We start from the raw sequence: 24682 nt of genomic DNA on the forward strand, positions 1-24682 counted from the left end.
GAGTACAACAGGCTGATTCAGGTCTCTTGATCCCGATGCTGAGAAACAGAACAAAAGACAAACTTCCCCAATACCTCTGGGTGGGAGTCTAACTATTAAAAATAAGGCTTTAGAAAAATAGTAGGTATCATCCAGCAAAAGGAAAATAGAGAAGATAGATTATGGATAAAACTATGGGAAAAAATATTTTTTGTGTCCATATTCACTTGAGGCATGATCCCTAAACCATGGTGCCATTGCTCCCTTTTTGATAGATTTTCTTCAACTTGACATCTGGTGTCCTCCTGTTGATCCTCCACTCATAACCTCTGTTACCTCTTCATATCTACCCACCCTGTGGCTCACTACCTTTTCCTTGTAATTATACCTGCAAGTAAAGGGAATTTGACAAACATTTACTTTTGCAACTGAAATTTCCCATATTTTTAAAAGTCATTTAATAAATCATCTAGCAGGCTAAATGTTTGTTACCTTTCTTTTGGTCAGGCTCCAGTACTCTGGCCTGGAAAATTCCATGGATGGAGGAGCCTGGTAGGCTGCAGTCCATGGGGTCGCTAAGAGTCGGATACTACTGAGTGACTTCACTTTCACGTTCACTTCACTTTTGGTCAGGCTTAGTGACATGTAATATACATACAGTGAAATTCAACAGTTTTAGAGATATTTATGAATTTGTGCAAATGAACACAATCATATAAACACCATCACAACCAAGATAAAGAATAGATTCATCACCCACGTGATACTCCCTTTTCTCTTTTAACCAATCCTTTCAGTTATCAAAACCTAGCAACCTCTGATCCATTTTCTCTTATAATTTTGCCTTTTCTAGACTGTTGTATGAGTATTACATAGTATATATTTTTTTGAATCTGACTTCTTCCAGTCAATGTATGTACATGTATCCATGCTGTTGTATGAATCAGTATTTTCTTTCCTTTTATGGCTGAGAAGTATTGCATTTTATAAATATACCAGAGTTAGTTTAATTACTCAATAATTCCATGACATTTGGATTGTTCCCAGATACTGGTTATCATATATAATGTGATAATAAACATTTGTGTAGAGATTTTTGTGTGAACTTAATTTTTCATTTATCTTGGTTATGGACCTCGGACTAGGTTAGACTGGCTCTATGGAAAGTGCATGTATAGCTTTATAAGAAACTTCCAAACAATTTTTCAAAGTGATTGACTATTTTGCTGTCCTCCAAAAATGTATGGGCTTCCCTGTATGAGAGTCTCAGCTGATTAGCATTCTTGTCAGCTTCTGTAGTACATTTTTTTTCCTGACTAGCAAATAGGTATGCATCTAATTTTAGTTTGAATATTTATTTCTCTAATGACTAATTATTTAGCTTAGAAACTATGCTTTCAAGTTCTTTCCTGCCATCTATATATACTCTTTGTGAAGGCAACTGTCTAATACTTTGTCCATTTTTATTTAACTTTGCTTATTATTGAGTGAATAAGCATATGCAGATAATTTATAATCTATATATAAGTCCTTTACTAGGTTTTGTTATGCAATTTTTTCCCTCACCATGTATCTTCTATTTTCATCATTTTAACAGTATCATTTGAAGAGCATAAATTTTTAAATCTTGATGAATTTCAGTTTGTCAACGTTTTCTCTTATATGGCTCATGATTATGGTGTCAGGCTATAGAAATGTTTGAATAACCCAAAGTTGAAAAGATATTTTCATATGTTTCCTCAAGAAGTTGCATAGTTTTAGATTTTCACTTGAATCTATAATTCACTTGAATTAATATGAGGTATGAATTGAAGTTTGTTATTCTGCCTATTAATATTCCTAATTTTTCAGCACCAATTGTTGAAAAAGCTGTTCTTCTCCCAACATTGTTGATATTAAATTAACCATATGTGTGTGGGGGTCTACTTTCGGCTTTCTTTCCTGTCCTACTGACCTATGTATCTATCTTTTTTCCTAGTACTATATTTTTATAATTTTTAAATTTTCATTGGGATATAGTTGATTTACAATATTGTGTTTCAGGTGTACAGCAAAGTGAATCCATTATATACACACATATATCCATTTTTTTAAGATTTGTTTCCCATATAGGCCATTACAAAGTACTGAGTAGAGTTCCCTGTGCTACACAGTTGGTCCTTATTAGCACAATGCCTTGTTTCAGTTCAGTTCAGTCACTCAGTCATGTCCGACTCTTTGCGACCCCATGAATCACAGCACGCCAGGCCTCCCTATCCATCACCAACTCCCGGAGTTCACTCAAACTCACGTCCATTGAGTAGGTGAAGCCATCCAGCCATCTCGTCCTCTGTCGTCCCCTTCTCCTCCAGTCCCCAGTCCCTCCCAGCATCAAAGTCTTTTCCAATGAGTCAACTCTTCGCATGAGGGTTAGACTCTCCTATAGCTTTAAAGTAAGTCTTGAAATTGGGTAGCATGCATTCTAAAATTTTATTCTACATATTTAAAGCCAAAAACTCATTAAAAAAATCCAGGAACATTGTAATCCTATTGCTAATAAACCAATTAAGAGAAGAAAATCCAAAATACAGCCCTCCAAAAAGACACATAATGTACAAAGGAACAAAGATATGTATGAATGACAGCACACTTCTCATCAGAAACTATTCAATCTGGAATCCAATAGGAAAAAGCCTTTTACATGCTGGAAGAGGCTCTTTGTTTTTCAGATAAACACGAGTTAAGAGAATTTATCATCAGCAAACATACAACAGGAAATTAAAAAATGTTTCTTCAGGAAGATGAAAAGTGATATTAAATAGCAGTCTTGGTCTACGTAAAAGTAGGCTGAGCTCTGGAAATGCAAATATTTAGGTGAATAGAAAATATATATATTTAAGATCTTTATAAAATGTAATTGACTAACTATATATGTCTGTGAAATATATATATATATATATGTGTCTGCTATAACATATATATATACACATATGCACACAGACATATATACATGTTAAAAGCAAAATAACTTCAGCATTTTAGATAATAATAACCTTGAGGAGATATGATTATACATTTTTACTGCAACATTTTGGTACAATGCAAATGTATTTTATACCTTTTAACAATAACATGTTTTTATCACCTTATGATAAAAGGTCTTACAATTATCTATAATCATTTTAATGAATATTAACTAAGTTCCATATGTATGTCATTACCTTTTAAAAATATCTGCAATTTTTCTAGGCAGTTAATAAGTGAATGTTATTAAATCATTAGGGATTTATGCATATTGAATCTAATAGAGCATCAATTTTAGCCTAATAAGCTATTTTGATAGCCAATGCTATATGTATGAAAATACATAGAAAATTATTCAAGACATATTTCCTAAGTATGGATATACTCAGAAGTTGAATAATCAGAAAAACATTATAATTATTTTTAAATCATGTAGTTGCATATGAATATCCATTCAAGGTTTACAAAGACTTAAAAATAGAAAAAGCCCAAAGAAAATCAAATATATCAAAGCTTAGATTAATTTATGAATATGAAAATATGATTCCCAGGGGTAATGCTTTTAGCATTTGAGTTCTGTATTTAATCTAGATGAATTTTACTTAGAATCATAATCAATCTTTAGAATACTAAACATTAATTCCCTATGTCTCAACTATGTCAGTAAATTGCTTTGACAATACATCTAATTGAATTGCTTTTGATTACTAAGTCAATGTTAATTAAGTCTAAAAAATAGGAAGAAAGAAAGAAAGATTAAAAAAGGACAGAAATATACTGAATTTAAAGGAAATCATTAGTATCCTCACTCACTGTTCCACACGCACTACCTCTGCATCACTGCATATTTTCAGCAGCATTGGTTCCTAGGCTTTGCACACTTCTCTCACTTTCAAAGACATAGAGTCATTAGAAGCCTAGTTGATAAGATGAGGATTAGAAGAACTTTCAAGTTGGAGAGAAGGGCATGTGTGAGTGTCAGAAATGAGACAGCCCAGGGTTTCAAGAAGTCATGGTAGTTGGGCTTAACATGAACATAACATGCAAGAATTCCCTGATGGCTCAGATGGTAAAGAATCTACCTGTAATGCAGGAGACCCAGGTTCAATCCCTGTAATCAGGAAGATCCCCTGGAAAGAGAATGGTTACCCACTTTACTATTCTTGCCTGGGAAATCCCGTGGATAGAGGATCCTGTCGAGTTATAGTTCATGGGGTCTCAAAGAGTTGGATACAACTGAGCTACTAACACAATGCACAAGAAAAGGAATCCAAATCCTTCTATTCTCACAAACAGAGCCTTCATATAGCTTCCAGAGCTCATTTTCTCTTACTAGTCTTCTTTGTGGCAGAAAATTATCCCTAACTCCTATAGCTCAATATGCAATAAACATTCACAGGGAGATTTAATGTAAGCACTTATTATATACATCTGGGACTCACACATTAAAAATTTGGATTACAAAAGTATAAATGGTATTTGATTTCAAAGGATTGAATAAGATACAGAGAAGAGCTTACAATTAACCCCAGTGCTTTGCAACACAGTCAAAAGTAAGAGGACAAGTCTGCAAATGGTATTTGGAATGAGATACAGTAGCTTAGAAGGGTATGTAATCATAAAGGAGCAGTTATGAAATGAATCAAAAAGGAATCAAACGTGCTAACTGCTGATAGTTTAAGTAAGATTAGAACTAAGAATAGGCATTGGATTTTACAAGAGAAGATAGACTGGGTTCAGTGGACCAATAGGCATGAAGAAATGTCTGCAGAGTGTTAAATACAATAATGGGTAATGAAGACATGGAGAAAGTAAATTTAGATAATTGTCTCAAGGTGTATTTTTGTAAGAGGAAGCAGGGATTTGGGAATAAAGTTTTGATCTGGACATTTGGCACTGTTTCACAGCCCTTAACATCAAAAGAGAAAAGATAAGTATGCTTATTATGTGTATTTACAAGAGTTGACAAAATTTAGTAAACAGTAAATCATGGATTTTAAAAATCTGATTTATTTGGTTGATTGTGATGATTTCTTCAGAGCTGTTATATACTATTATGCAAATACCGAATCACTGACACACTGCATTAGTACTCCTGCCTATGTAAAGACTTCAGTGGAGTCATCATAGATTATTGTGTAAATGTCTAATTGCAGGCAGTTTAAGAGGGTTATTACTTACTTGATAGTTTGTACTAAATTTTTCAAAATAGGTATATAGCTGAACTATTCATGTATTTAGTGTTCAATACCTAAATTGGAAATGAATATATGATTATCTTTATGTGTGTGTGTATAATATAGATACCCTAAATCAACATTATCATAAAAATATTTTGAATTTTAATGATGCTGTGTTTCATAAATTGTAACTAGATGCCTTTCTGAAATTACATAGATATGAAAATAATTGATTCTCCTACCTACTAGCTAATTTTAGTTTTTGAACCTCACTCTACATTACTGATTTAAATGGAAAATTTCCATTATGGAAATGTTCTTATTTTTTTGTGGCTTGCATGAGTGTCTTTTCCTTCTGAGTAATGAATGAGTTAAGTCACTCCTATGAATCTGCTTAAGTTTTTATGAAGAGCTTTCCAGGTTAGATCACTCTGTAGCATTCCACAGTTACCATACTTGTGGTATATGTTCCAATTAATTGAATTATAATTTTTCTCTAAGGTAACAACCTCCTCGGTAAGATTTGTTTCTGTATGTTTGCAGTATTTAATACAAAATTTTAGTAAAGGCTGCCTATGTGGAAACTAAGGGAGCAGATAGCAGTATAAAATACCATGGCCAGGATAAAAATTATTAACAAGGTAAGACCTGACAAAAGATTTGAAAGAGCTAAGAAATTTAGCAATGTAGATATTGTGAGGGTATTATTCCAGGAAGAAAAACTGACAGTCTGAACAAAGTCCCTAAGGCAGAAGCATGCTGTGTGCTCAACAAAAGCCAAGGAGATCAGTAGGGCTGAATTAGAATAAGTAGAGTCATAGTAGGAGATGAGCTCAGAGACCGAAGCACATTTTGGGCACTTTTTGTCTACTCTGACTTTTACACTGACAGAAGACGGAAGGCATTACAGAATGTGAGACCCAGGGTTCCTGCTGCTGAAGATAAATTGTAGCGACAAAGAGTAGAGATGGAAAGGCCAGTTTTTACAAACAATAATGGAGAGAAAAGTTGATGAATTGAACAAAGGTGATAAAGGACTGAGAAGTGGTATTCTATCAGAAGTGAGAGACCCAGAAGACATAAGGGTAATTTAAGATCTTTGGCTTGAGCAGGGGATTGGTTAGATATGTTTTCAATATACCAGGAGGGCTACAGGGAGGTCCACTTAGGGAACAGGAAGATCAGTTCAGATTAATACATATTAAATCTGAGATAACTGCTCTAGATTTAAGCAGGAAATTATATAAATGAAGATGGAATCTAAAGGGCAGATAAGTGCTGGAATCTGAGGAGAGTCATAAAGTCATGTGTCATAGATGTAGGTAAACTCTGAAGCCAGTAGATTACATAAAATAATCATCAAATTGAGGGAAAGTATATAGAGAAGTTCAATGAACTTCCAGATGTTCAAGCTGGTTTTAGAAAAGGCAGAGGAACCAGAGATCAAATTGTCAACATCTGCTGGATCATCAAAAAAGCTAGAGTGTTCCAGAAAAATATCTATTTCTGCTTTATTGATTATGCAAAAGCCTTTGGTGTGTGGATCACAATAAATTGTGGAAAATTCTTAAAAAGATGGGAATACCAGACCAACTGACCTGCCTCATAAGAAATCTGTATGCAGGTCAGGAAGCAACAGTTAGAACTGGACATGGAACAACAGACTGATTCCAAATAGGAAAATGAATACATCAAGGCTGTATATTGTCACCCTGCTTATTTAACTTATATGCAGAGTACATCATGGAAGCACTGGGCTGGAAAAAGCACAAGCTGGAATCAAGATTGCAGGGAGAAATATCAATAACCTCAGATATGCAGATGGCATCACTTTTATGGCAGAAAATGAAGAAGAACTAAAGAGCCTCTTGATGAAAGTGAAAGATAGTGAAAAAGTTGGCTTACAGCTCAACATTCAGATGGTGATGGTCAATCACTTCATACAGATGGTGATTGCAGCCATGAAATTAAAAGATGCTTACTCCTTGGAAGGAAAGGTATGACCAACCTAGATAGCATACAGTGTTTCAGGTTTAAAAATAAAATAAAATTGAAAAAAATAAAAAATAAAAAAATAAAATGAAATAGAAAAAAAAAAAAAAAGCAGAGACATTGCTTTGCCAACAAAGGTCTGTCTAGCCAAGGCTATGGTTTTTCCAGTGGTCATGTATGGATGTGAGAGTTGGACTGTGAAGAAAGCTGAGCACTGAAGAATTGATGCTTTTGAACTGTGGTATTGGAGAAGACTCTTGAGAGTTCCTTGGACTGCAAGGAGATCCAACCAGTGCATTCTAAAGGAGATCAGTTCTGGGTGTTCTTTGGAAGGAATGATGCTGAAGCTGAAACTCCAATACTTTGGCCACAGGATGCAAAGAGCTGACTCACTGGAAAAGACCCTGATGCTGGGAAAGACTGAGGGCAGGAGGAGAAGGGGATGACAGAGGATGAGATGGCTGGATGGCATGACTGACTCGATGGACATGAGTTTGAGTGAACTCATGGAGTTGGTAATGGACAGGGAGGCCTGGCGTGCTGCGATTCATGGGGTCGCAAAAAGTCGGACAAGACTGAGCAACTGAACTGAACTGAACTGAACTGAAACCAATGATGAGAAGGAAATGGCAACCCCCTCCAGTACCGTTGCCTAGAGAATTCCTTGGAAAGAGGAGCCTGGTGGGCTGCTATCCATGGGGTTGCACAGAATCGGACATGACTGAAGTGACTTAGCAGCAGCAGCAAACCAATGATGATGTGAACCAGAGTAGCGGAAGTGAAAAATCATTCGAAAAAACATATGCAGTGGGTAGCCATTTCCTTCTGCAGAAGATATTCCTAACCAACCCAGGTCTCCTGAATTGTAGGCAGGTTCCTTACCAACTGAGTCACCACTGATGCCCAGTGTTTACTGCAGCACTTATTTAACTTAGCCAAGACATGGAAGCAAGTTAAATGCTCATCAACAGATGAATGGATAAAGAAGATATGGCATGTATATATGTATATTTTTTACCAATGGAATATTTTGTTGTTTAGTTCCTAAGTCATGTCCTACTCTTTTGTGACCCCATGGACTGTAGCCCGTCAGACTCCTCGGTCCATGGGGTTTTCCAGGCATGAGTATTGGAGAGTGGGCTGCTATTTCCTTCTCCAGGGGATCTTCCTGACACAGGGATCGAACCTGGGTCTCCTGCATTGTAGGTAGACGCTTTACCATCTGAGCTACCAGTAAGCCCTAACTTATAGGGAAAAGAATCTTAAAAAAAAAAAAAAAAATAAGAGTATATATGTGAATATAAATGGTTATAACTGAATCATTGTGCTCTATATCTTCTGTTCTTCAATTTAAAAAAAAAAAGTGAATGGGAGGAGATAAATTGAATACAGAAAGTAATAATTTTTTGAGAAGTTCCTGCTATAGTTGGCATTAAGAACAATAGAAATTGGGTGGTAGATCGTAGGGGGAAATTAGGCTACATAAACCTTTTGCTTATATGACGTGATGTGAAGTGAAGTGTTAGTAACTCACATGTATCTGACTCTTTGAGACCCTATGGATTGTAGCCCGCAAGGCTCCTCTGTTCATGGAATTCTTCAGTCAAGAATACTAGAGTGGGTAACCATTCCCTTCTCTAGGGAGTCTTCCCAACCCAGGGATCAAATGTGGGTCTCCTGCATTACACGCAGATTCTTTACCATCTGAGCCAGCAGGGAAACCCTGAGAGCGGATCTTCCTGACCCAGGAATTGAACCTAGGTCTCTTCCATCACAGGCAGATTCTTTTACTGTCTGAGCTACCAGGGAAGTCGTTTACTTATGTGCTTGTTCTTAAATATGAATTGATAATAGCATGCTTGAGTACTACATTAGTTTTCTATTGCTTCTGTAATGAATTGCTACAATTTAGTAGCCAAACGAATTGCTACAATTTAGTAGCCAAAAATGACTCATAGTTGTGGAGGTCAGAAGTCTGAAATGAGTCTTACAGGGTTAAACCAGGCCTGGTTCTTTCTGAAGTCTCTAAGGGAAAATCCATCTGCTCATATTCTCCAGCTTTTAGAGGTGTATCCCTTGCATTCCTTGGATCCTAGCCTTTTCTTCTTCCTTCAAAACTAGTAGCATAACATCTCCAATTTGCCTTCTGTATTCTTTTTTTTTTTTTTTTTGTCAGCTAACTTTTAATTTTATTTTATTTTTAAACTTTACATAACTGTATTAGTTTTGCCAAACATCAAAATGAATCCGCCACAGGTATACATGTGTTCCCCATCCTGAACCAATTTGCCTTCTGTATTCTTCATCACAACTCCTTCTCTCCAATTTTTTCTCAAGATCCCTAACTCAATTATATCCACAAAGTCTCTTTTGCCCGCTAAGGCACCACATTCACAGTTTCTGGGCATTAAAGCTTAGACATCTTGTCATGGCCATTATTCAGCTTATCTCAATCACTGAAAGTGATTCAGTAGGTAAGATAATTTTGGTAAAGAAAAAAGAGAAGAGAATTTCTGAGAATTGTCTGGAGTTGGCTAGAGGTTATGGCATGTAATATTCATGTGAAGTATTTGGCATTAAATATACATTGAAATATTTAATCTCTCATAATAAGTAGTTAGTATGAGTTAGCTCATGTGAGTATTGGTAGCAGTAGACAAATTGATGTGGCAGAATTAAATGTATCTTCTTAGATTAGTAAGATCTTAAGGACTACTGAGCTGACTCTAACCTAGGTTGATGTGAACTGAACAAATTATAAGCGTTCTAATCAACATTTTTCAAATAAATAGGTCCATTGACATTAAGAATAAACTGATTGAGTGTTACATAATAATTCCTTTAGAATTATAACACCAAGAAGTCTCGCTTGGTTCCCCTGCATATTTTAAGATCTCTCTTCTGGATTCCCTTAGCATACCACTTTCCATGAACTTAATATTAAATAGTGGATTCATCAATAACAGTGCAGAGAAGGAATTTCATTCAGATTATAGCACAGATGAAATACTCAATAAGTGAAACAGGAAGAATCTGTTTCTTACATTTAGTAGGTGTTTTCTTTTCAGTACTTGGCATGAGTTTCCTTTTCCTAACAGCATATGGAATTGGGGGGATGTAATTGTCTCCCCAGTATTGTATGAAAACTTGGTAGCTCTACTCTACTCTTTCAGAAATCCGGAAGGATCTGGAGGCTACATTGACCCACAATGTCTTCTCATAATCCTGATATAGGATCCTATAGAGAAATAGAGAGAAAGTAATCTTTCAACTAAATTAATCTAGTCCCACACCCTATACCCCTGCCTTGTTCCCAGAATACTGACTTTTTTAGCCTAGAGTTTGAAAGGCAGGTCTAAAAAAAAAAAAAAAAAAAAAAAAAAAAAAGAGAGAGAACTAGGAAGTACTGCTGCTGCATTTACACTAGAAAGGAAGTCAGGCAGTGCACATTCTGTTTTCTAAACTGTTTCCAAGTTAGAAACCTATGCAATAAATCCTATATGCATTCCAATAAGTGATTTTTTTTACTAAAATTAAGTAGAGTTTAATTTTTGTTGCTTGAGACTAAAAGACTAACTCATAGACTAATTTCAAGGGAATTATATACTTCGGTCCTAAAGAAGTAGGGCATATAATCAGAATATGTCTAAATGAACATCTCTATCAGTAGGTACTAGCAGTCAATCAAAATACAATTTGAGCTGGACCCTGAGGCAAGCTAGAGTTGAATGCCTTTGAGTAGAAGTAGGTGAATATTACAGGTATGGAAAACAAGGGATGCACAGATGAAATTGAGTTCCAGGTATGAGGACTAAAATGACTGGATAAAGCAGAGGGTTCCCTTTCAGAAGTTGCCAAGCCAATAGGATAAAAATTCTTTGGAGTTTCAAAAATGACATCTGAATGCCAAGAAAGACTGTAGCCAAAAACTTGTCTATGTTGAAATCACTGGCTCATTATAAGCCCAGGCAGCAGTGTAGATCTTTAGGCTTGTCATAAAAAATAAGGTTAGATACGAAATACATCCAAATATATCTAAATATATTGTCTGTGATGGTGTGGTATGTGTTTGGGTAGGGGAAGTTATCAGAGAGGAAAAAAAGAAAGAGATTGAGAAAGAGACAGAAGGGTTCTAGTTCAAATGTCTTATTTTTCACAAAATAGAACCATCTCACAAAGAAAGAAGAGTAGTAGAGATGATATTGATCAACTACAGAAACACATAAGATATTTTAATTATTTATCTTGTTTTATAAGTTCATTAATCCTTTAATGCAAATACATTATTCAGTTTGTATTGATGAGGAAAACAAAATACAGAAAGATTAACCAACTTGCTAGATTTCATGTAGCTGGTAAGTAAAACAGCTATTTTTCACAAGGTCAAACATTGATTAAGCTGCTTAATTAGATTCTATTATTGGAAACTGTGAAGGACATTCACATTTAGCCACATAACCTTGTGTCAGACCAAGACTCAGAAATTGATTGTAATATGACTTTGGATGTTGTCTAATCCCTTTTGCCTCAAGTTTTCCTCAGTGTAAAATATAGAGATAATTAAGGCTAATGCTGGAATATAAAATTTCTAGGGCCATTAGTAAAATAATTAGGCTTGAATTAAAAATAAACAATTGTGTATGTTTTAATAAAAATATTCCCATGGTATATAGCAAATAGCAAATGTTTGTTTTATCCATAGATTTGCAAAATCGCTGATTTCTTCTTATTTAACTTAACCTGCAGCTTATTTTACTATAGGCATATGTGATTTATTATTCACTGTGATGTTTAATTAATTTTAAACTCTTCTCTACTGATATTTCTTTATGTGTCACTTGAAGGACACCATGAGAATTTGATTTTAATTAAGTTATGATTCTGTTACAGTCCTAAAGTTGGATATTCCCATTCAATTAATCTTGATTTTGCTCCCTAGATGAAATAAGTATATTGTTTTTTAAAAGTCACAAGTCTTACAAGATTTCCTGTAGGAATACTTAATACAGAAATCATGTTTATGATTAATTTCTCCTGCACTGCATTGAATATTTTTTCTTTTACTGAGATGCCCATAAGTCTTCCATTCAGTGAAATAAACAGTATGCCTGGCTCATGAGAGGAAACTTTCATTCCTGAACAAAGGCTATGGGTTTAAGTAAATACAACATTTATAAAAGGTTGTGTATGTGATTATCAATATTGGTGTTGATTATTTATGGTGGAATAGAAAATAGTTTGATAAATGAATTTTCATTATATTTGTGTGTTCTCCATTTACTGATATATTACTAAAAGCCATTTAGAAAAACAGCATATGTATACATATATAAATTGCCTAATTGAAAAATAACACATCTTTCTGGACTTATTTCTTTTAAGTGCCTTCGTTAGATGGGGAATTTGACAGGTAAATATTTGGCATTGATCATTTGCTTCAAGGATTGAAAGATAATCACATAAACCACTGATACTGTTCCTCAGTGAAAGACAAAATAATTCATTGAAAATAAATTTATATGAATCTATTTTTATAATTGTGTTGAGTTTACTAGTTGGCAAATTATATTAGGACAGGAAGCATATCTGTGCTGTTCACCACTATATCTCCATATGCTTAATACTCAGCTTCATCATGGTAGATATAAATAAATATTTGTTTACAATTTACAGAAAATATTTTCAAAAATGAATAAATTGGCTTCTAGCAAATTCTGGCATGGACATAACCTCACTGCCATTAATAACTATAATACTTGAAGAAATATACAGGCAAGTGTCTTTTGTCATTGGACAAAGGCAGATTAGGACCATGATCCCTGAAACAAAGAAATCTCATGAAATAAAATCTAAATTTACCTGCTTCTGGGAATATTTCATGACTTCAGTGCAGTGAGCTAGAGTACAACAGCGAAAGATAGGTCCACTGACCAAAGGAGGCAGAGATCAGCTTTCATGGCTGCTCTGAGAAGTCTGACACTGGACAGAATGGTTGTCACAGAACGAATTATGTGGGAGTGGAGAGTTCTCTGCCATTTCTTACCTAAAGTCTGGGCTTAGTGCTTGCAGTTCTTAGCAAAGGCTGGCTAGTATTAGACTGAGAGTGATAAAGCATTTCTAGACATTAATGGAATTATAGCTCAGCCAGAGAATAGAGATCTTGTTAACACCCTTGAAATTCAGCTGTGACACAAAGTCTTGTCTTAGGAGGGAAAACCACACCCTAGAGAAGAACTACTTTTAGACCTGCCTCAACAAAACAAAGCCTTTATGAGACATGCAAGCAAGAAAGAGTTTGGAGTCTTTATAATAATTACAGTGTCCAAACTCCATACATTTCTGATATACAATTTAAAATGCTACATAGGCATAGAATCAGGAATTGTGCACAAGTCTCAACTAAAAACAAAGCAAAAAATTACTTCCTAGTGTATTTTGACCACAACATAAAGTAGAAATATAGGTGTCAAAAATGATATGGAAAAACAATTTTAACAGGATAATACATCATAATCAGGTGGTTTATCCTATGAAAACAAGTTTGGTTCAGTTGAAGCAATAATACCTATCAACTTAATATCATGGAGTATTAATTATTTTGTCATAGCTTTAAAGTTGACTTTCCTGATTAGTTTTGAGTTTGAACAACTTTTTATGTTTATTGGCAATTTTTTAACTGAAAATGGCCTATTCATATTTTTTGGCTCAATTTTATTGGCATTTTTAAAGTGTGAAAAGTAATCATTTGTTAATTTTACTTACATATTTTATTTCAGCTCATTTTAGGTTTTATATATGTACCCCACTCCAGTACTCTTGCCTGGAAAATCCCATGGACTGAGGAGCCTGGTGGGCTGCAGTCCATGGGGTCGCGAAGAGTCGGACACGACTGAACAACTTCACTTTCACTTTTCACTTTCATGCATTGGAGAAGGAAATGGCAACCCACTCCACTGTTCTTGCCTGGAGAATCCCAGGGACGGGGGAGCCTGGTGGGCTGCCGTCTATGGGGTCGCACAGAGTCGGACACGACTGAAGCGACTTAGCAGCATATGTTTCTAAAAAGTGGTTTTTGACATACAGATGCTTTATATACATCTTTATATAAGATATGTATACATCTTTATATAAGATACATATATTTTATGATAATTAAATTTAAAAAAATTCTGACAAGTTGCTCTTCACAAAGAAGTGTTTAACATATTGAATGCCGCATCCCATTTCCGCTGACTTACACTGTCTTTTAACTGTATACTATTTTAGTTTTCCTATTGCTTCTGTTATGTGTGTGGTCAGTTGCTCAGTCATGTCAGGCTCTTTGTGACCCTCATGGACTGTAGTCCACCAGACTCCTCTCTCTATAGGATTTTCCAGGCAAAAATACTGAAGGGGGTTGATATTTTCTATTCCAGGGTATCTTCTTGACCTAGGGATCAAAACCCCTATCTCTTGCATCTCCTGCATTGGCAGATTCTTTACCACTGCACCACTTGGGAAAAGTGAAAAACTGAAAGTTATTCAGTCATGTCCAACTCTGTGACCCTATGGACTACACAGTCCATGGAATTCTCCAGGCCAGTATACTGGAGTGGGTAGCCTTTCCCTTCTCCAGGGGATCTTCCCGACCCAGGGATTGAACTGAGTTCTCATGCATTGCAGGCAGATTCTTTACCAACTGAGTCACCAGGGAAGCCCAAGAATACTGGAGTGGGTAGCCTATCCTGTCTCCAGCAGATCTTCCTGACCCAGGAATCACACTGGGGTCCCCTGCATTGCAGGCAGGTTCTTTACCAACTGAGCTATCAGGGAAGCCCACCACTTGGAAAGCCCTGATTCTATTAAAAATTACCATAAGCTTAGTGGTTTAAAACAATACCAATTTATTATCCTACACTTTTGGAGTTCATGAGTCCAAAATAAGTCTCAGTGGGTCAAAATCAACATATTAGCAGAGCCGTGTTCCTTCTAGAGACTTTAGGGAGAAAATCTACTTCCTTGTCGTTTCCAGGTTCTTGAGCCTGATGGTTTCCCTTGGCTTGTGGCCTCCTTCAAGCCAGCAATTGTATCTTCTGGGCCTCAGTTTGCATCATCACATGTACTACTCTAATGCTTCTGTTTCCCTCTTTCGCTTATAAGAACCCTTGTTATTATATTGAGCCTACTCAGATAGTCCAGGACAATATCTCCATCTCAAGATCCTTAACTTTTTTAATTTTGCTTTTACATATTTATTTTTATTCTTTATTATATAAACTGTTGCTATTTTATATTGCTATTATATCTGTGTTATGACTATGTTTAATGGTTTGTATGTTTACACATTTTTGCATAGAGTTTCCATGTGAATTTGTTGAGTACATTGAACACAAGTTATTTTAGGTTTTGTCTTGGTGCTCCCAAATAGCAGACAGCTGGGAAGGAGAAAAAAAAAAAAAAAAAAAAAAACCTCTGCCTTTATTAAATTTAAATTCTGGGTGGCAGAAAATAATAAAAATAAATAAGTATATAATATAGTGTTAAATAGTGATACATATTGGGAGAAAATTATTAAATCTCAAGAGAGAAGGAAAGAGTTGAGAGTTGGGTTATAGTTTTGGAAAGGATAGCAACAAAATCCTGACCTAGAAGAGAATGTTTAAGTAAACACTTGGAATTAAGAGAGATTCTGTCCTCTGAGGGATACAAATAAGGAACAGCAAGCAGGCCAAGGTGGCTTGAAGGATGCAAGTGAAGGGAAGACAAACAAGAGATAAGATCAGGCAAGCAGAAGATGTGGGACATATCGTCTTGGACGTCTTGAGTCAGTATAAAGATTTTGTGCTTTACTGTTTGTGAACTGGAAAACTGAGAGGTTCTGAGCAAAGGGGCTCAGTCAGTTCAGTTCAATCACTCAGTCATGTCCGACTCTTTGCGACACCATAAACTGCAGCACGCCAGGCCTCCCTGTCCATCACCAACTCCCGGAGTCCACCCAAACCCATGTCCATTGAGTCGGTGATGCCATCCAACCATCTCATCCTCTGTCGTCCCCTTCTCCTCCTGCCCTCAATCTTTCCCAGAGTCAGGGTCTTTTCCAATGAGTCAGCTCTTTGCATCATGTGGCCAAAGTATTGGAGTTTCAGCTTCATCATCAGTCCTTTCAATGAACACCCAGGATTGATCTTCTTTAGGATGGACTGGTTGGATCTCCTTGCAGTCCAAGGGACTCTCAAGAGTCTTCTCCAACACCACAGTTCAAGCATCAATTCTTCGGCACTCAGCTTTCTTCACAGTCCAACTCTCACATCCATACATGACCACTGGAAAAACCATAGCCTTGACTAGACGGACCTTTGTTGGCAAAGTAATGTCTCAGCTTTTTAATATGCTGTCTAGGTTGGTCATAACTTTCCTTCCAAGGAGTAAGCGTCTTTTAATTTCATGGCTGCAATCACCATCTGCAGTGATTTTGGAGCCCAGAAAAATAAAGTCAGCTACTGTTTCTACTGTTTCCCCATCTACCTGCCATGAAGTGATGGGACTGGATGATCTCAGTTTTCTGAATGTTGAGCATAAAGCCAACTTTCCCACTCACCTCTTTCACTTTCATCAAAAGGCTCTTTAGTTCTTCTTCACTTTCTGCCATAAGGGTGGTGTCATCTGTATATCTGAGGTTATTGATATTTCTCCCGGCAATCTTGATTTTAGCTTGTGCGTCCTCCAGCCCAACGTTTCTTATGATGTACTTTGCATATAAGTTAAATAAGCAGGGTGACAATATACAACCTTGATGTATTCCTTTTCCTGTTTGGAACCAGTCTATTGTTCCATGTCCAGTTCTAACTGTTGCTTCCTGACCTGCATACAGATTTCTTAGGAGGCAGATCACGTGGTCTGGTATTCCCATCTTTTTCAGAATTTTCCACAGTTTATTGTGATCCACACAGTCAAAGGCTTTGGCATAGTCTGAATGACTTGAATTTTAGCATGTGCCCTTTGCCTACTATGGTGAAAACACTTCACAGTGAACAGTGGCAAATGCAGTAGCATGATTTAAGTTTTATTTCTAAAACTGAGATAGAAGATGGTAGTCATATAGAACAGACTGTACTAGTGATGATGATTAAAGTCATAAGGTATAAGATATAATTTGCAATCATTTTTGTATTGTTCTATTACCTTATGTTTTTGAGAATGTAGTGCTAATTGTCCTGTCGTTGCCCTTACTGATTCTGGTTCATGTTGGTTTGTAAGTTTTTGGTGTGAACTCGTTTTTAATAGATATTTCTTTTCCTCAGTGGAACCAAATATGGCTCAGACTGTGGATATGTCCTTTCATAATTTTTGGTGCTGTTTTCTTTATTATCATTATTATTATGTTTGCTTTATTATTATTCAGCCAAATGCCCTAGAGGTATCATTATCATGTTGAATTTTAAGTTAATTTTTCTCTGGTATTTTCCTACATCAAGATAATTTATAACTTAGATTTAAACCCCACATTTAGCATAAGAAAAAAAAAAAAACTTTTGTTGCTTTGTTTCTCACAACAGACTTATCATGTATATTCAGATTTTGAGCAGAGACAAATGTTGTGCCACCTCCCTGAACCAACAAGTAAACCTTTGCCAATTCTCCTTTTCTTGAAGGTGCGATATTTCAAAAGTCCCATTGCAGTGCCAAGGTCTTGATTTCCACTATATATCACAGTCACAGAGTCTGATCTGCTTGTTTAGAGATTAAATTTACATTCCATTCCAGTCTCTCCACTCTTTCCCACACTGCCCAGTGGCCCTGCTTTGTCAGCACATAAGTTCACAGATGTGTTGTTGTGTTCACTCTTCTTTTATGACACCTAGGTATTTCTTTTGCTTTTCTATGTTAATTATTTTTCTTAGGATAGCTTAATAGCTTGGATATACTATTATTTACTCAATTTTCCAGTATTTATATGGAAAGGTTAGGTTTTAACATGTGTTCAGATCAGACTGTCATCAGAGTAGTTTAATTCTGTGCATTTCTATTCTTTGAATACAGTATAACTATGGTTAAATTAATGTTGTTCCTGTTTTTATGCCTTGATCTTTAACACACTAACACACACACACACACACACACACACACACTTTACCCCAGAAATATAGACTACACACATGAAAATTTCTGCATGACAGCTAATATTATATCTGACCTCAAAAAAGGGCTCAAAACCCAGTGGCCCCAAACCCAGTGATTTTGGACTCAAAACCTAGTGGATCCTTGCAAAAAATTAGAGAGGAAATTTCTTAATACTTATACCTTATATATATTCTTGTCTTTTTTAATAGAACAAAGATGAGTAACTGCATATATGTGTACATGTTACCTGGCACATTTATTTTAAAAAAATGTTTATATAGATGCAAATCTATGGCAGAAAAGTTTGGGGAGAGATACATCATGTTTTTAAGATGATTCAACTGATTCTTTATTGCCTTTGCTAGAGCAAGGTAGGATGTAAACACTGAAAAATATTGTCAATAACAAAATGCTATCAGCAGAATCAGGTTTTGAAGAATGAGATAAAAAATGAAGTAAAGTCATTTGCACAAAACAAAACAAGTTAAGTGATTATCTAGACTGAAAACTTCTGAATGAAATGAAATGAAACCGTATGAAGGCCAGAATGTTTGTTGAAACCCTACTCTATCCATTCAATAAATATGTGATAGTGAATGGATCCTTGTATTCTTTAGATGGCATGTCATAGGATTCTGGGTGTTAATCATATCTTAAAAGTTGAAAATAAATTCACCTTAAGTTGTCTGCAATACTCAGAAACATAGCTATTAACAAGTAAAAAGCAGAGAATAAATAATATAATGCAATGTTCACAATTACCAGCTTCTTTTTGCTTACAAACATATGCTTAATTTACATAGTAATACTTTTACATTTACATTTTGACCAAGGACAATTATAACAGAGCATTTCATATTAGGAAATAAATTAAAGGAATAAAGTATTCAAACATTTCCTTTTTATTGAAATTTTCAGGTAGAAATAATTCCAAATTAAAAAGCATAGAAATAAAAAATTCTTTAATTCCCTCCCACTTTTTACCCTCTCAGCTTTTCTTTTAAAAGTCTACTTGATTATAATAGCATATATATTAGATTTACAGTCAAACTATTGGATTGGTTTGGAAATTTTTAGTTCTGTAATTTATATGGAGATTAAATGATAAAATGATTAAACTATGCTTTGCATTTTTCAGAAGATAAACTCTCATATACATAGTTGTCCATTTGTCTTACCAGGAGGTAGGATAAAGCATTGACCCAGTAGTGTCTGAGTAAATGTTTAACTGTCTTTCCAAAAATACAAGCCTTCTAGTATGATGTTTTCCTATCTCCATACTGTAAATTCTCACAATATTCCCTTTCAACTGAGTGTGTCATCCATGAACATGGAGATGGGAAAATTTGTGTTCAATAGGTTCTTGAAAGCTTATATTAAAATCATTTCACCAGTAGTGACTCTAGAATCAGAGGCAGGAAGCATACAAAAAGCAGTGCCTACAAAATAGAAAAAGAAAAAAGAAAACTGACTTTTCACTTACTACATCTGAGTTAAATATCATTTCCAAGCAACAGAAGTATCAGTAGACGAAATTTCTTTTTCTGCTATCAAAATCACAGATCTTCATGAGAAAAATGTCTCCCAGTCACTGGAAATTGGGAGTGAAGCTCTACGATTTGCTTTACTCGCTAGCTGGATATGTGAAAGTGAAAATACTACAATTCCCAAATGCATCATGAACAGACATAAGTAATCATATTATCTCTTAAAAAGGCATCAGGTTTAGAGAAGACTCTTCAATAAAGGAAACAAATATAGGAAATGGGATATATAAAATTTAATAAACACAAGATAAAGGAGTATCAAAAAGAGAATATGCTTCTGATTATGATTGGAAATAAAAAACGAAAAAATAAAAATACATACCTGGACCTCTTAATAGTCGTAAGGACCCGTGACTTCAACTAAAATTTATTTGGGGGAAATATTCCTGAAAATTTAAAGATGTGTAATTAATAGAGATTAATTGAAAATATAGTCTTATTTCCACTTCTGTTTTAAAATTTAAAATAATCATAATTTGTTAACATATTAAATGCTTGTTATGTAACATTTTTAATCACATAAGTACAGAAAAATTATTTTTTAAAGACTTAACCACCCAGGAAACCCTAGTATTGATATTGGATCTCTGTATTTCCAGTACTATATATTAGGGGATTAAAAGAAGGGCTTTGTGATCATGTAAAATTCAACTATAAACCAAATTCTTCCATGCATTACATGTATAAACTTGTTACTTAAACTCTTTAGGTCTCACTTTTTCATCACAAAATAGAAATAATAATACCTACCTCATGCAGTTATAGTAAGAGTAAAATATATTAAAAAATGTGTTCCAATATCCCTTTTATAAGCTTTTGAAATATGTTCCTCATAATACCACATACATACTAATCTGGTCAGTGTTTAAAATTTTGAATTTTTAGCGAACTCACTCCTTCAGTAGGTTATTGTTTTATTTTGAGAAAATAATAGCTGTATTTAAAAATACAGCTTATTTCCTTATTATGAGCCAAATTCACCTTTTTTATAACTTTCAACCATTGTTCTTAGTATATTACTTAGAAGTGACAGAATGGGTACCCTTTTATGAGATAGCCATTCAAATATTTGAAAACTTCTATTAATGCCACTTAAGTGTGGCCATTTTCAAGATGAATAGTCCCAAAATATCAGTCATTTTTTTTATGTCCTGTTTTCAAGGCATTCTATATCTTTTGAATTTTTTTCCCCTGAGACACACTCTAATTTGTCAATGTGTCTTTTTAAATTTGTATCCCAGATGTCAAACTTAATGTATCACATATTGTCCAACCATCAGAAAATTTGTCAAATTTGTTACTTCCTTTGATAATATTACTAAAATTCTCTTAACTTGTCCAGACATTTTACCATTCCTGTACCACTGTATTACCCACTCCAGAGTTCTTACCTGGAGAATCCCAGGGATGGGGAAGCCTGGTGGGCTGCCCTCTATGGGATCGCACAGAGTCATACACAACTAAAGTGACTTAGCAGCAGCAGCAGTACCACTGTATTATAAATAATACTAATATTAGATGAGGAAATTTACCAATGGATGTATGCAGGAGAGCAAGTTATTAACTGCTTATGCAGATGAGATGTATGGGACTTTGAATGGGAACATAGCTGGGCAGGTGAATCAGGGTTGTTGAATTGTCAGAAAAATGATCACAAGATGACAATAATTGCTTATCAGCCTCCTAGACCTTATGAGTCCTAATGGAACATTTTAAAGACTGTTGGAGATGACTGTACTTTGTCAGAACAATCAAAGCAATATTCCTGTTTTGAAAGTGCAGAGGAAAGGTGCATATCATATGTACAGCCTCCTTCACTTGGGTTCTTGAGGTCACCTGTGCAATCAACTCCTCTGGACTTCAAATATTCTTTTTCTGCTCTGCAAACATCACTTTCCTGCTTGTCAAACTCAACTGGAACTGTGCAAATATATTCATCTCCATTCAATTTAGGAATTTTGTCAATGCCTCTCTTCAAATATGGTGCCTAGATATGAACAAAAGACTGGATAATCTAGTTAGGACTGAGCGGAGTGAAGTGAAATTATTACTTTATTTTTCATATTTAGGAAAATATCTACTTCTCTTAAACTACTTTTGGAGTTTGTTCTGTTTTTGTAGTGTGTGATTCTACTGAAATGCTTTATGTAGTTTTTCCAGCAAGATTCTATTTATTGCTACCCCTCAACTGGGCTATCACTACCCTTTTTTAATTATGTTCTGTCTACCCTACCCCACTCTTTTCTTTTCCAACCCAAAAACTCAATTTGAAAAGAAAAGGGAAGATATTCAGAGGTAAGAGACAATAAAACAAAAACAAGTAAGTAGTACCATAGACCGATGTGTTAATTAATTTATTAAAACATGTATTCATTAGGCAACTATTATGTGACTAAGGTTGTGTTATACATTGCAGATAAAATGATGCAATCCCCATTTGTGATTCCAGCCATTTTAGGTTTTGTAAACTGGAGATTCTCGATAGTGATTAGTTCAATAAAATATGAGCAATACTTTCTTGGAGATCTATAATTTAATAGGGATGAGGAAAGAAATATAGAATAAAATAAATATTTTGAAAATAGAATTGATAAGACTCAGTAACAGGACAAATTAGTATTAAAGGAATATAGCAGTAAAGAAAAATTCCAAATTATATTTTTCTTTGGGGAGTTCATAGATTTCAAGAACTCTGGCAGTTTGGTTTTGTTGGGATATTGTTTGACTCCAGAATATATCAATCATGTTTCAATTTTAGTAATATTAACAACATTAAATTTGAAGCCCACTTCAATTTTGAAAGCATGAGGAGGGAAATATTATTAAATAAAAATTATCTCATGACAGTTTGTGCTGTTACCCTCTTTTCTGCTAAGATGCACATTATGTATAATTTATCAGTTTAGTCAATTTAAGGTGTACTATTAAATGACATTGATTACATTCATATTGTTTTGCAACTACTACCATCCTCTATTTCCAAAAGTTTTCCCAAGCTGAAACTCTGTACTCATTACACAATAACACCCCATTCCTCCCTTCTTCTAAAAACTGGCAAACACTATTCTACTTTCTGTCTCTGGATTTGACTCTTCTAGGGACCTTGCTTGGGAGAAGGCAATGGCCCCCCACTCCAGTACTCTTGCCTGGAAAGCCCCATGGATGGAGGGGCCTGGTGGGCTGCAGTCCATGGGGCCACGAAGAGTCGGACACAACTGAGTGAATTTCCTTTCACTTTTCACTTTCATGCATTGGAGAAGGAAATGGCAACCCACTCCAGTGTTCTTGCCTGGAGAATCCTAGGGATGGGGGAGCCTGGTGGGCTGCCCTTTATGGGGTCATACAGAGTCAGACACGACTGAAGCGACTTAGCAGCGGCAGCAGCAGGAACTTTGTTTAAGTGGAATCATACAATATTTGTGTTCTTGATTTTGGTTTATTTCACTTAGCACAAAATTTCAAGTTTATTCCATTTGGTAGTATGTATCCGAATTTCTCTCACTTTCAAGGTTGAATAATATTTCATTGTAGGTATATACCACACATTTTGCTTACCTCTTTATCCACTGATGTGAATTTTAGTTGTTTTCATTTTTTGACAATTGTGAATAATGCTGCTATGGATATTGGTATACAAATATCTGTCCAAGGCCCTGCTCTCAGCTCTTTTAGATATATAAGTAGTATGGAATTGGAATTTCCATTCTTAAATCCTCAGCAGATGCTTTCTGATCGTATTCATTTGAATATTTAATGGATACTCAAAACCCTCAACATACTAAAAACACTCTACCCTCTTCCAAACCTTGCTTCAGGATAGTCTACTTTAGGAAATGGCCAGGTCATGAACTCCAGTGATGCAAAGATAGGAATCAATCTCATGTGCTCTGTTTCCTTTACAGAATGTGCTCTATCAACAAGTCTTCCCATGAAGTTTATCCGGAATCCATCCAGTTCTGCTCAATTCATCCTGAATTCATGCGTTTTTTCTGTTTATACTTCTACTCTACCCCAAGTAAAATTGGTCTAACCTTTCACTTGAATATACAGAAATATTTGTCTAAATGATTTTTGTATTCCCACTCTCCTATACTCCTTCGCTTAAGATTCACAAATGCTGCCATAACTTTCCTTTATGCTTAAAAAATACAAAATATTTACCATGACCTCTTACATAAATGGAACCTGACTTCTTCTCCAATCTTATCTTAAACCACTTTTCCGTTTATTTACTATGCTTTTTCAGACATGATGGCTACAGGGTAATTACTAGAAACAAGGTATTACTAAAAAGTAGTATTTTTTTTTTAATTCCATATGTAAGCAATATCATGTGACATTGGTCTTTCTCTTTCTGACTTCACTTGGTATGAAAATCTCTAGGTCCATCCATGTTGCTTCAAATGGCATTATTTCATTATTTTAATGGTTGAGTAATATTCCATTGTATATATGTACCACTTCTTTTTTTTTTAATTTATTTCTTTATGAAGGATAATGGCTTTACAGAATTTTGTTGTTTTCTGTCAAACCTCAATATGAATTAGCCATAGGTGTATATATATCCCCTCACTTCTGAACCTCCTTCCAATTTCCTGCCCCACCCCTCCCCTCTAGATTGCTGCAGAGCCCCTTTTTGTTTCCTGAGACATACAGCAAATTCCTGTTGTCTATCTATTTTATGTATGGTAATGTGAGTTTCCATGTTACTCTTTCCATACATTTCACCCTCTTCTCCCCTCTCCCCATGTCCATAAGTCTATTCTCTATGTCTTTTTCTCCATTGCTGTCCTGTAAATAAATACTTCAGTTCCATTTTTCTAGATTCCGTATCTATGTGTTAGAATATGATATTTATTTTTTCTCTTTCTGACTCATTTT

At 35.2% G+C, this 24682-nt stretch overlaps 1 long non-coding RNA gene across 1 annotated transcript in view; it reads right to left on the minus strand.

Annotated features, from left to right (window-relative positions):
* The window catches only part of LOC129657208 (uncharacterized), a 34762-nt gene extending 21551 nt beyond the window's left edge, over nucleotides 1–13211 (minus strand). Inside the window, exon 1 of the long non-coding RNA XR_008716605.1 lies at nucleotides 13014–13211. This is a non-coding gene — a long non-coding RNA (uncharacterized LOC129657208). The remainder of the gene's footprint in view (nucleotides 1–13013) is intronic.
* Between the last annotated feature and the right edge of the window lie 11471 nt (nucleotides 13212–24682).

This window comes from Bubalus kerabau, chromosome 7, assembly GCF_029407905.1.
Source record: "Bubalus kerabau isolate K-KA32 ecotype Philippines breed swamp buffalo chromosome 7, PCC_UOA_SB_1v2, whole genome shotgun sequence".
NCBI lineage: Eukaryota > Metazoa > Chordata > Mammalia > Artiodactyla > Bovidae > Bubalus > Bubalus kerabau.